The following is an 11,681-nucleotide window of genomic DNA, read 5'->3' as shown; positions in this document are numbered from 1 at the left end:
TCTACTGTACCTTTCACTTGCAATTTTGCAAAATTAAAATCGATTAACACCACGGCGTCAGGAATTTTTTTAAATAAACATTAATTATTGGTGCTACGCGCAGAACAGCGGATAGTTTCCTCTGATTGGGCATTCCAATGACTTTGATAATGATTGATACATTTAAATTTTTATTAAATTTCGATATAAATAAATAAATTTGTTTATTGCAAAATAAAAACACATACTCTATCCTTGGAAATAACACTTTTATTAGCAAAAACCTGCTTTGTTCATATATTTTAACTTAAAAAATAAAAGTTTATTATTTTTAAACATAAGCAATTGTTTAAATAATATTTCCCAAACAATAATAAAATTAGTTTGATTTTTGTGGAATTAAAATATTAAAATACAACAAAATATAGAGTAAAAAAATAATATATTACATAAAGATTGGAAGAAATTTTGGTGGAAATCAACTTGTGTGAATCGAACACCGCTGTCCTGCGCGTAACACCAAAAATTATTGTTTATTAAAAAAATTTCCTGACGCCGTGGTAATTAATCGATTTTAATTTTGCAAATTGGAAATGAAAGGTACAGTACACTTCTATAAGGAAAAAAAATTCAACTTGCTATCTGCTTTATTTTCAGTCCTGTAACATTTTGAAAAAATGAATGTAAAGAATATTTTCTACGCCGGCCCTGACGGATGACTAAAAGAAATGGATGTTCTGACAAACAGCATAGATGCCCGAATATGGATAATGAAGTATTTAATGAGTCGATTATAGTATTTCGTGATAGAAAGACATGTGTACCTAGATATTAGAATAAATGTATTAAATTCTGAATTTGCCTTTAAATATTTAACAAAGCAGCGGTAGGATATTATCCATGTGCTATATCAAGTGTTAAGTTATATTTATACTTATTTAATAGTGATATTGTTTAAAAACACAATAATAGTATATCGTATGTGAATGTTTCGAAAGTGACAAAAGTAGCAATGGAATTTTCCTGCAAGAAGTGAACTTGTGAAGTGTTGTTACGTTAAAGTGTTTTACGTGGAATTTTATCCGGAATTTGCACTAAATGCGACGTGTAAATAAAATTTAAAGTACGGTGAATCACCTGGGTGTTTTTATGAGTTGTTTTTGGATCAATTTGTGCTGTTTCTTTGCCAATGATGTACATTGTACCACATATTTTTTATGACAGGATGTCTGTTGGAACTTCGAACTTGTGTCTGATGGGGTTAAGAGGATTGAACTGTATGTATTTATCAGATAGTTTATTTAATAGATATTAAAATATTTATCGTGATGTATAAGCTATTCAAAGTGTAGTTAATAGACATATTTCGCGATTTGATTTTGAAAAAGATTAAAATATTTATCGGAATATTTTTATAAGCTATTCAAAGTGTAGCTAATAGACTTATATTTCGCGATTTGATTTTGAAAAAGGTTAAAATATTTATCGGAATATATTTATAAGCTATTCAAAGTGTAGATAATAGACTTATATTTCGCGATTTGATTTCAAAATAAGTTAAAATATTTATAAGGATAGTATATAAGCTAATCAACGTATAGTATTAAGCTTATATTACCTTATTTAAGTTTGAGAAACTGTTCAACGTGTAGCAACAGACTTCTCTTTTATTAACTTTACAATTTTATTATATTAATAATGTATTATATTTTTATAAGCTATTCAAAGTGTAGATAATAGACTTATATTTTGGTATTTGAATTTGAAATAGATTAAAATATCTATACGGAGATATAAACTATTCAACGTTTAGTAATATTTATATTTCGCGATTTAAATTTAAAATAGATTAAAATATTTATAAGAATATACACTGCGTTTGGGTTTCAATTAGATATGCGCACTTAAGTTGTGAGCACTGCCGGTTTTTCCACATTTAATAAGGTATGCGTTATTGTCATAATTTATACACATGCATTTATAAATATTTAGAGTATAGACGGAAGAAGAGGGCCAGGTCGAAGAAGAACGTCATGGCTTAAAAACCTGAGAGAATGGTATAACAGATCCTCTGCATCCCTTTTCCGAGCTGCCGTTAACAAAATTACTATAGCCAATTTGATAGCCAACGTTCGATAATCGAGCACGGCACATGAAGAAGAGACGGTATAGTCGTAGAGTGTCAATGTCATTTTTAAAATAGCGGTGACTATGGCTTTAGTTTTTGAATATTCTTTTAAATCCTTACTTGTTAATTGCGTGAATTATTTATTAATTTACATTAATAGCATTATTTTAAATTAATTATTTATTCAGTCATTACTGTTACTATCGAGTAGATGAGTTTTGAACATCTTTAACAGTTAAAAAATTAATTTTAAATGTTTGGTAATAAATGTTTGAGGAATTTGAGCAGCCGGTTTATTTACCCACTTGCCGGTAATTTAACAACCATATTACGTCACCTACTCATTGTAGATTAGTAATTTCAGAACCTAAAGTATTATTTGTTTAAATCCGTCGATGGACGATTACGCATCGATACTAAAGTGGAATAATAGACAGTGTTGCCCATTTTGGCGCTTCCTTCGAAGTGGTATGTCTGGTTGATTGGTGAACGCTCTGTATAAGCTATTCAACGTGTAGTATTGAGCTTATATTGCATTATTTAAGTTCGAGAGGTTGTTCAACGTGTAGCAACAACCTTCTCTCAATTTAACTTCGCAATTTTATTTGAAAAGCATGAATATAAGTAGGTATATATTATTATATAAGTATAGTATATAAAAAGGAAACAAAAGCAATGGGTTGAAGGAAAGGATCCAGACTAAGTTCAAGTTCAACATCCGAATCTAGCAGTAGTAGTAACGACTATGATTACAAGATAAAACCGACAATATCATTTACATCATCAGACAAGTTCCAAGATTCCCAACTCTAGAGAAACGAACATCGTTCGGGTAGCTTCAGCAAGTAAAAGAGTCTCAACACTCCTCGACTACTCGAAATATATGTTAGTGATAGACTCGATAGATTAGAGTTACTAGTAAAAAAAAAGGCTCATCCAGCACCAAGCACAACCCAACGATGCGGCTAATGGAACATTTGTGGAGCCGGAGTGCATTCCTGAATTTTTTTTGGGATGTTGGGATCTATTAGTGACTGGAACGAACTGCTATGATATTCCACATGTAAATCAGGTTGAGAGGTTTGGCTAGAACAGGGTACAAATAATTTGAATACATGTCACCTTAGTTGACGTAAGTGAAACTCAAATTGTAGCTAGAGGTGTTGATTGTGTTGAAGATAAAAGTGTTTCTTCTGATGTTAGTATAATGACCTGTTCTTTACACAATTCTTGTTTGCTTTCCAAAAATTATGTGTTATGTAATTCAAATTTATCTGAGGAGTAAGCAGTAAAGCTCCTTGACTTACTGAATCAATTTAGGTGCTGTTTTTCACAAAACATTAGTGAATTGGGTAAAACAGATATTCTTAAAATGCAAATCCATCTTACTGATGATCATCCTGTCGTGTATCGTCCTTATGGTTTGTCTTACAATGAACGAAAAGTTGTACAGACTATCGTAGATGATTTACAGGCTAATGGAGTAATTCAAGAATCTAGTTCACCTTATTCAAGTCCGATTCTATTAGTCCAAAAGAAAAATGGAGAAAATCGAATGTGTGTAGATTATCGTGCATTGAATTCGAAGACTGTTAAGGATCGATTTCCACTTCCACGTGCAGATGAGTTCTTAGAAAAATTAAAAGATTGTATGTATTTCACGACTTTACAGCTGAAAACAGAAGCAATTGAACGATTTCCAGAACCTGTTGATGTCGACACTACACGCCAATTTTTGGGTTTGTCAAGTTACTTCAGAAAATATGTAAAGGACTTTGCCACGATTGCAAGACTTTTGACACTTCTCACGAAAAAAGATTTCAAATTTGTATGGGATGACGAACAGCGTGTGCTTTCGAAACCCTCAAGAATAAATTGACTTCAAGGCCTGTCCTTGCTGTTTACAATCTGGAGTTAGGAACCATGGCAGTAGTAAATTCATTACAACATTTTCGAATTTATCTCATCGAAATCCATTTAAAGGTGGTTACAGATTGTAATGCAGTGCGGATCACATTGACCAAAAGAGATGTAATTCCCAGAATTGAAAGATGGTGGTTAACCATTCAAGAATTTACTTTGGACATTGAATACCGTCCAGGTACGAAAATGCCACATGCTCTAACCAGAGATACTGTCGCAAAAATTCCAGAGGAGGCACTCACGGTTAAGATAAACCTTGTGAACATCGATCAAGAAGATTGGATCTTACATGCCCAATTAAAAGATGGAAGATGCAACACTATCATAGATCTGCTGTCGAAATCTCCATCAGATAAGGAAGAAAAAGATATCCATCAAAACTACTGCATTGTAAACAATAGACTATATCGAAAAACTTCAGAAGACAAAAGGTGGGTTGCTCCACGGCAAGCCCGCAGGCAGGTTGTTTTGCATTATCATTATGGAACTGGTCACATGTCAGTAGAAAAGACTATTTCGGCAATATCTCAATTATACTGGTTCTCAGGTATGAGAAAATATTATGTTAAGAAATACATTGGATGTTGTCTAGAATGCTTATATAATAAGGAACCTGGTGAAAAGCAAAAACCTGGACTTGTGCATTCTATTGAGAAGGTGGTAGTACCTTTTGATACACTGCATATAGATCATCTAGGTCCATTTGTAAAGTCAAAACGAAGGAACTCTTATCTCATTGTCATCGTCGATGCTTTCACTAAGTTCTTTTTTTTTTATGAAGGCTGTGCAGTCCACCAAAGTTACCCCGGTGATTACTTTTTTGAAAAGTGCAATTGAAAACTTTGGTGTAGCAAGAAGAATAATTAGCGATGGAGGTTTTTGCTATACTTCTCAACGATTCAAGGATTATTGTACATCACTTAATATAAAACAAGTTCTGAATTCCACTGCTGCTCCTAAAGTAAACGGACAAGTGGAAAGATATAATTGTACAATAGTAGCTTCTTTATCATCCTGCAGTGAAGACGAGATTACTTGAGATGAATTCGTTCCAAATTGGGGATTGAATTCAACGAAGAATTCATCCACAGAAAAAAACGCGAAGTAATGTTGGGTTACCAACCAAGAGGTATAGCCGATGCTGTTCTGGCCAACGAAGTGTCATTACAGGAGGCAGACCGGGGCGATCTATCGAAAATATGTGCGGACGTCAAACGAATGACTGATGCAAACCTGGTCAAATAAAAGTAAACATTTGACAAAGTGATTGAATTCAACGAAGAATTCAAGCGGACGTCAAACGAATGACTGATCCGAACCAGGTCAAGTAAAAGCAAACATTTGACAAAGTGATTGAATTCAACGAAGAATTCAAGCGGACGTCAAACGAATGACTGATGCAAACCAGGTCAAATAAAAACAAACCTTTGACAAAGTGATTGAATTCAACGAAGAATTCAAGCGGACGTCAAACGAATGACTGATGCAAACCAGGTCAAATAAAAGCAAACATTTGACAAAGTGATTGAATTCAACGAAGAATTCAAGAGGACGTCAAACGAATGACTCCCTAATTATTTGATCCTTATATCATTTAAAAGGGTTTTAGATCATGATCGTTACGTAATCGAGGATCCTCAAGGTTCCGTGAGATCTCAAAAGAAAAATGAAGGTGTGTCATCTAACGATAAGATGAAACCTTTCAATACTGACGTCAGTTCTGAATCCAAAGGGGATTTGGATCCTAACGAAACGGATCTCCAAGATAACGAGCGATCCACAATTATTGTGATCAAAGCTAGCTGTACAAAAAAAATTACGTATGTCTTGTTTTAATCTGAATTTATATCATTGGTTTATCAATTAATTTTGATTAATATTATAAAACATAAAAAAATTAGTCAAAACCTTTAACACAGAACTTAAGTCAAAAATAAAAAGAATTAATGAAATTATAAGTAACAATAATAAATACAATCAAACAAGATGCTGTATATGTCCATCGCCAACATCTCTACATAACCTAACTTTTCTTGTTAAGTTGACGTACACTGCAAAGTTGACGTAAACTGGAAAATATATCTGAATTAAGAATAGACATGCACTGTATAGCTATCTCTGTAATTTAGAGCCACCTGTGATGGCAATGATTTTGGATCACACGTTAGCTAGCTACAAGGGTTCTAACGAAACGAACTTATAAGAGTCCTAACGAAACGGATCTCGAAGATAGCTAGCAACAGAACTCTTACGAAACGAGTTCTTAAAGAGTCCTAGGCGAGTTCTAAAGAAACGAACTTATAAGGGTCCTAACGAAACGGATCTCTTAAGATGGTTGACCACAAAAGTATAAGAAACTAGCTCTTAGACCACGGCTCTTCCAACCCATGGTAAGGGGTTTGGAGAGGGCAAGTTCTAAAGAAACGAACTTATAAGAGCTCTTTTCTTACTATAGGTACCTATTGCATGTTTTGCTTAATGGAATTTACTAATGAGGCGAACTTATAAGAGTTGTTTTCTTATTGCAGGTATTGCATATTTTAGAGGCGAACTTATAAGTCTTGTACTCTTATGGTCTTATACTCTTATCTTACAACTCTTAGAGTTGTTGTCTTGCTATTAGTATAGCATGTTTACCTATTGCATGTTGTTTTTAATGTAATTTACTAAAGAATCGAACTTATGAGAGTTGCTTTCTTATTGCATAATTTAGAAGCGAACTTATAAGAGTTGTTTTCTCACTATGGGTGTAGCATGTTTTTTTTTAAAGAAATTTACTAGCTGTAGATCTTAAGCTAATATTTCAGGTCCAACTTAAGATGAACTGGATGGATGACTCCTGTTAGATTTAATGTAAAATTATTAGATAGTAGTCCCATTATTAATATGGCATGTGTCTTATTTATTTCATAGTGTTGTCTTTTAAAGTTAACATGTTTTTTATGATCTAGGTAAATCAGTGGCATCGGATCCACGAGGACGTGGATAAGGGAAGCGTGGCCGACTGTAAAGAATATTTTCTACGCCGGCCCTGACGGATGACTAAAAGAAATGGATGTTCTGACAAACAGCATAGATGCCCGAATATGGATAATGAAGTATTTAATGAGTCGATTATAGTATTTCGTGATAGAAAGACATGTGTACCTAGATATTAGAATAAATGTATTAAATTCTGAATTTGCCTTTAAATATTTAACATGAATTTTTTTGCGAAAGCTGGATTGCAAAATTTATTTTGCAAAATGTATTAATCCGATCTTAACAAAATTTAGAGTATTGTTTTACTGTATCATGAAGTTTTTCTGGGTGAAATATGAAGGTCCTAAGTGTAGCATAAATGGTTGAAAAACGTAAAATGCGAATACTTGTTTTTGTATGTTTTTTTCGCAATTATTGCTATTTTGCAACTAGGGTGACTATTTTTTAAATTTGTAACCAATTCCATATTGTAGAAAATTTAATTACGCAACTTTTATGTCAGTACAACTTTTCTCGGAAATGAATACTTTTAAAGTTATAATCAAAAAACGAAGAAAAAAATCGAATTTTTCCTTAATTTTTTGACATTTTGATTATTTAAACAATGTTCCGGACCTTTTTGAGAGGGAGGATAACTCAAATATTATTATTTGATTTATTTTCAAGCAATTTCTGCAAAAAAATCTGAGTCACCTCTCAACGTCCATCTCAAAACAGATGCGCCCTGGACTATGCATAATATTAAAAGAATGGTGAAGGTTCTTACAAAATCCTTTATAACCTAAATTACAAAAAAATTTAAAAATAGTAAAATAGTGCTTTACACTTGAATGTAGAACAACTGGATCAACTTCTTCTTCTTCACGTGCCATCTCCGCGACGGATGTTGGCAATCATCATGGCTATTCTGATCTTAGATGCTGCTGCTCTGAATAGTTCGGTTGATGTGCATCCGTACCATTCCCTCAAGTTACACAACCACGAGATTCGTCTCCTTCCTACACTTCTCTTGCCCTGGATTTTCCCCTTTATAATCAACTGAAGTATGTTTTATCTCTCATTACGCATAACATGCCCCAGGTACTGCAGCTTTCGTGTCTTGATGGTTTCCAATATTTCCAGTCTTTTGTTGACTCTTCTCATGACTTCGTTGTTTGTTATTTGCTCGGTCCATGATATCTTCAGGATTCTTCTATACACGCACAGTTCAAATGCTTCCAACTTTTTAGTAGTCGATGCGTTAAGTGTCCATACTTCTATCCCGTAAAGCAGAGTCGAGAAAATATAACACCTTGCCAGCCTAACTATCTAGTTTAATTTCAAATCTCTTGCACAAAGTACCTTTCTCATTTTATTGAAGTTTGTTCTTGTTTTCTCTATTCGAACTTTGATTTCTTTGGAGTCAACTTACTGCCATACTAATGGCGAAGGAATACACTGGACTGCTTTTAACTATAGAAACGTAAACACTGACAAGCGGTACATTATACCGAGTAAGAAAACTTTACGTCAACGTAGCTCAAAGACTAAACCAGTGGCGAAGCGTCCATGTAACCACTGTTACCATTGGTAACAGTTACAAATCTTGCAAATAAATATTTTATGACTACTACGAAATAATTCCATTTATATTTTTTACCAACAGAAATACTTGTTATAGTACCTAATTCAGTAAATACCCAACTAGACGCACGAAAATAGTGGCGAGATATGTGAATCCATGACACGTTATCATATGCCGTTACCAATACTGGCACTGGTAACTGTAACGCAGGAGAAACCTCGCCATCGCTCGGGACTAGCTCTGAAAATTTTGAAGGACCGACGGGTCTAGAGACGGCGCGCGGGCACGCGGTGCATATCAGTATTGTTACCATTTTGAAGATTGGTAAAACGTTGGTTTAGTATGTTTAGTACCTATTACAGATTACAGTGTGCGTGCATTTAAACATGGAAGAGTGTTGCTACGTATTGCGTAATTGATCAACTACTTGAAAAGTCATTCTACTTGTATATTTTTTATATATTATTTTAAAGAAAAAAATGATATTATTGAAAATGGAAGAATTAAAATATAAACAATAGTTTTCAACATCTGTTCTTTTTCCTACTTGTTCATTTTTTTATGTTAATTTTATGGTAGAATAATATGTTTAGTTTGTTTATTATTTATTGTTATACCTGTTACATATACAATTACATACATATAATTTGGGAATAGTGATTTGTTTAATTTTATCCCACAGGATTGAAAACAAAAACTTATATTTGGGAGGTTCAAAATATTTTTTTAAATAGGATTTTTTTACATCTGGTTTGGTAACACTTTAGAAAAAGTCACGCGTCGACACTGGATTAAACCATAATAAAACTGCAGCACTTGGGGGGAGTGGGTACAATTAAACACCACTTGAAGGTACACAGATGATGTTCTAGAAATATTTTATAGAATATATTTTAGGTAAGGTATGACATACCGCATGTCAAGGGTTAAGGGTTAAGAAATGACTATTTTTCTGTATTGTACTTTGTATATGTATACTATACATTTCACATGAATATAGTTCCTTTGTAAGAAAATTATCATATGGGAAATAATAGCTGTGCTACTTATTTCAATAATACTTTTTTTAATTTGACAGCAAAAAATCCGACCCGATTGAGCAAAATGAGTTATATTTTTGAACTCAGCAGACACTAAATATTTAAAATCACCTGTAAAACTCTTGACCTCACAAAGAAATTTGTGTAACGCAGTTATTGTCGAGTCTTTTTAAAGCCAGCAATGACATTCCATGTCAAACCACTCAGGCAAAAAATTTTGGATCTCCGATTTGTCTGAAAATTGGTATATAGCTTCTGCGGGACGTAAAAATAAGATATTTAAGGTCAAAAAATCTTCTTCTTCTTTTTTTCTCAAAATGTGATTTTATGCGATTTTACAGTGATTTGGTGTTTATTTAAACAAATTTGCATTTTCTGTCGTAAAGTATCAATGAAAAACATAATATTTTAATAGAAAGGACTCAAAAATGTCATTATATGGCATTATAACAAGTTATTTTGAATCAAAACAAGTTTTTGATCAAATTTTATAGTGTAAAAAACGTTAAAATACCGTTTTTTACATTTTCCTCCATTCCCAAAATACATCATCATTGATTTGGCTGAAAATTTGCCCACAGATATCCAAAAGATAGAACTTTAAGTGGTTAGAAGGATTTGAATTATATTAAAATACCAAAAAAGTTACATGTAGTAATATCAGACTCAAAAGTATATATTAGTCCAGGCGGGATAGCATTTGACCTTGAATGCCGAGCTGCCCAAAATTTTATTTTTCTGATCTTTAAGGGAGTCAATAGTAGCCTAAATTTAAAATCACGAATGAATTCCTCCGTTACGTTAGCCGCCATCTTGATTTTAAAGGAGAACTTGTTTGGCTCAATATCTCCGCCATTTTTAACTTTTCGACAAAAATGGTAGGAACTGAAATTGTTCCAAATAAATCGTATTTACAATTAGTACAATTTCTTTTTAACAATTTTTGTCGTGAGGTCGATAATTTCGAGTTAATTTTACTTGCAGTAGACGCCTATATTTTTGACTATAATATTGAATGTAACTTTTTTGGTATTGTAATATAATTCAAATCCTTCTCACCACTTAAAGTCCTATGTTTTGTCTATCTGTGGGCAAATTTTCAGCCAAATCGATTATGATGTATTTTGGGAATGGAGAAAAATGTAAAAAACGGTATTTTAACGTTTTCTACACTATAAAATTTGATCAAAAGCTTGTTTTGAATCAAAGTAACTTGTTATAATGCCATATAATGACATTTTGTCCTTTCTATTAAAATATTATGTTTTCATTGATACTTTACGATAGAAAATGCAAATTTGTATAAATAAACACCAAATCACTGTAAAATCGCATAAAATAACATTTTAAGAAAAAAAGAAGAAGATTTTTTGACCTTAAATATCTTATTTGTACGTCCCGCAGAAGCTATATACCAATTTTCAGACAAATCGGAGGTCCAAATTTTTTTTTGCTCCCAAATTGAGTGATTTGAAATGGAATGACCCTAAAAAAATGTCGATCTAAAACTAAAAATAATTTTTAATGTTTATTTATTATGTTAACTACTTTCATGAGTGGCGAAGAAAAAGAACACATGAGAACAAGGCGAAATTAAATAAAATCACCAAGGAAATTAAACTACAATTGCATAATATCAAAAATAACAAAATACAAGAATATCTTACAGGTTTATCAGCAAACGCAGATAGTGAATATACCCTTTGGAAGGCCACGAGAAAAATCAAACACCCGAAACAACAAATACCACCAATACGAAACCAAGAGGGAAACTGGTGTAGAAATAATAAGGAAAAAGCCGAAGCATTTGCAAATCACCTCACTAATGTATTCCAGCCACATCCCATGGAAGATGGTGACACAGAGGAAGAAATAAATGACTTCCTGGAATCGCCCTACCAGATGGATTTACCTATACAAAAAATCACCACTAAAGAAGTTAGAAATATGATCCAGCATGAAATCAGTCCAAAAAAAGCTCCAGGGTATGACCTGATCAACGGGAAAGTACTGCAGCAATTGACATGCAAAGGTCTGAAAATGATAACGCAAGTATTTAATGCAA

The 11,681-nt window shown here is 32.9% G+C and overlaps 1 long non-coding RNA gene across 1 annotated transcript; it reads left to right on the top strand.

Annotated features, from left to right (window-relative positions):
* Positions 1–664: 664 nt before the first annotated feature.
* LOC126892506 (uncharacterized) lies at positions 665–7,210 on the top strand. The gene is made up of 2 exons (XR_007700879.1): positions 665–1,256; positions 6,982–7,210. It is a non-coding gene; the product is annotated as an uncharacterized LOC126892506 (long non-coding RNA).
* Positions 7,211–11,681: the final 4,471 nt, after the last annotated feature.

The sequence above is a fragment of the Diabrotica virgifera genome, chromosome 9, assembly GCF_917563875.1.
Source record: "Diabrotica virgifera virgifera chromosome 9, PGI_DIABVI_V3a".
NCBI lineage: Eukaryota > Metazoa > Arthropoda > Insecta > Coleoptera > Chrysomelidae > Diabrotica > Diabrotica virgifera.
Note: the sequence above shows the minus strand (reverse complement) of the source record. Positions and strands in the feature narration are given on the sequence as shown.